Raw genomic sequence first — 2,500 nt, 5'->3', positions numbered from 1 at the left:
GTCAGTCATGGAGACCGACCATCTTCCCTTAGTTCACATAAAGTGAACCGTTACTTTCATTGCGCCTTTAGGTTTAGTGATTCCCAATGACTCGCGCACACGCTAGACTCCTTGGTCCGTGTTTCAAGACGGGTCCTGAAAGTACCCAAAGCAATAGCGTCGCTGATCGGCGTTTCAAGAGGTCTGTCCAAGAACACCGCGGCGAACAGTCGCAAACGGACGGAATCGGCACTAGGTCCGATCGCCATCACAATTCACATACTTGCCACGGGCCGGACGCGAACTAAGTCGCGGCCTCCCGCCATCAGTAAACCGTCGAGCGAGCTGTTCGGAAACCCAGTGTCCGTAAACATCGGAAAATCCGAGCTCACGGGCTACACTCGAGACCGTAGAACAGCACCCAACGGATCGCGACGACCTACTAGGGGAGAAGTGCACGCGTCCGAAGCCGGAGATGAACCGAAGGGAACAGCCAACGCGAACGTCGCCGTTTCCACAGTCAGTAAATCCCAACAACAGGCGCGAATGAATCTCCCCATTCGACCTTTCGGGTTTCTCAGGTTTACCCCTGAACGGTTTCACGTACTCTTGAACTCTCTCTTCAAAGTTCTTTTCAACTTTCCCTCACGGTACTTGTTCGCTATCGGTCTCGTGGTTATATTTAGCCTTAGATGGAGTTTACCACCCACTTAGGGCTGCACTCTCAAGCAACCCGACTCTAAGAAGAGATCCTCTAGCAAGCCGCAGCGGTCGCTACGGGCCTGGCACCCTCTATGGGCGATGGCCCCATTCAAGATGGACTTGAACGCGCCGCGAACTCGCCAGATAATGGATCCTTCCAAACACCACATCTCCCGGCGACCGGTTACGATCGCGGGATTCAGTGCTGGGCTAATCCCTGTTCGCTCGCCGCTACTAAGGGAATCCTAGTTAGTTTCTTTTCCTCCGCTTAATAATATGCTTAAATTCAGCGGGTAGTCTCACCTGTCCTGAGGTCGTATGTTCAAATCATCGAAACGTTCCGAAACTAACCTTTGGCGGCTCATAAAATCACGTACCTTACGCGAGGGAGTTAGCCTACTCAAAGGCGTCTATTATCTCCTGCTCCGTATGGCGGATCATGCGAATCCAAGCAAAGTGCTTCGGTGTTTCGGGGGTGCGCTCATGAAAGCTCATCCGCAACGCGCGACAACTGGCACATTAAAGCGATCGGACGTCGTTCAGATTTCTCGGACACGACGATCGCATGTCTACAGTCATGGGCGCAGATCGAGCAATACCACGACACCACAATATATGCTTTCGCAATTCAAGACGGCGCGTTACGAAAACAACTCCTCATCATTCCAACACACGAGGCGTCGAAACGACAGAACGTTGATCGTCACGCGGCAAACCGTCCAACTCGCCCAAATGACCTTCGGTACAGGATCAACGTTAGACGACCTTTACGTCGTCACTTCGTCAAGCCATAACGTCTGGCCGGGCAGTCTTTGTAATGGAACCGACCCTCAGTCAGGAGTGGTCCGAGGACAGTGTCCGAGGACCGCAATGTGCGTTCGAAATGTCGATGTTCATGTGTCCTGCAGTTCGCATGTTGACGCGCAATTAGCTGCGTTCTTCATCGACCCACGAGCCAAGTGATCCACCGTTCAGGGTAATCTTTTATGTTCGATTTCTCGGTACTAGTCGCAATGGACTTTCCCTCGAAATACGAGACGCCAACTGCGAACCTCCTCGAGAATGACATTCCAATGACTGAGACGACCCACTGAAGGGTCAATACGTCAGTCGATCGGCGCAAAATCTTCGGTTCAACTAGTTTGCGTACTAATCTAGTGACAATTATCGTAAAAAATTCGGACGGAGACAAACGTCGCAGACAATCCCGAAAGAGCATAAAAACGCTAATGTAACGGGCGTCGCACAACGTCGACGTCTTCGTCCCTGGAATAGATCGTCCTACCGAAGTCCGTAGACAACGGTAACGACTGATCGATTTCGGGCGAGAATCTTTAAAACCTGCAGCCGGCTCCTCGTTCCGTGCCAAACACGAAACTTCGCCCAGCCACGAACGCGGCAATCCAAGCGCTTCGAATCCTTATTCCGAGCACATCACGAGACTTCGCCCAACTACGAACGTCAGCATAAGCAGCCGGCTCCTCGTTCCATCAAGGAACTTCGCCCAACCACAAACGCCGACATAAGCGGCCGGCTCCTCATTTCGTGAGCATCTCTAAACATGGACCTACAACGAAGGCTGCACACACGTGCGGCCGGCTCCTCGTTTCGAGGATATCACAAGACTTCGCCCAACCACGAACGTCAGCATAAGCAGCCGGCTCCTCGTTCCGTCAAGGAACTTCGCCCAACCACAAACGCCGACATAGGCGGCCGGCTCCTCATCTCGTAAACATCACGAAACTTCGCCCAACCACACGAACGCAAAGCCAGCGGCCGGCTCCTCGTTCCGTGCACATCACGAAACTTCGCCCAACCA

The 2,500-nt window shown here is 52.8% G+C and overlaps 2 non-coding genes across 2 annotated transcripts in view; both read right to left on the bottom strand.

Moving 5' to 3' along the window:
* Nucleotides 1-998, bottom strand: part of LOC123688096 — a 4,018-nt gene extending 3,020 nt beyond the window's left edge. The window contains exon 1 of the ribosomal RNA XR_006749774.1: nt 1-998. This exon is cut by the window's left edge and continues 3,020 nt beyond it. This is a non-coding gene — a ribosomal RNA (large subunit ribosomal RNA).
* Nucleotides 999-1,505: 507 nt separating this feature from the next.
* LOC123686916 lies at nt 1,506-1,660 on the bottom strand. Its single transcript, XR_006748669.1, has one exon. It is a non-coding gene; the product is annotated as a 5.8S ribosomal RNA (ribosomal RNA).
* Nucleotides 1,661-2,500: the final 840 nt, after the last annotated feature.

The sequence above is a fragment of the Harmonia axyridis genome, chromosome X (genome assembly GCF_914767665.1).
Source record: "Harmonia axyridis chromosome X, icHarAxyr1.1, whole genome shotgun sequence".
In the NCBI taxonomy this organism is placed as follows: Eukaryota; Metazoa; Arthropoda; class Insecta; order Coleoptera; family Coccinellidae; genus Harmonia; species Harmonia axyridis.
The sequence above is the reverse complement of the archived record's forward strand: the minus strand, read 5'-3'. Positions and strand labels throughout refer to the sequence as shown.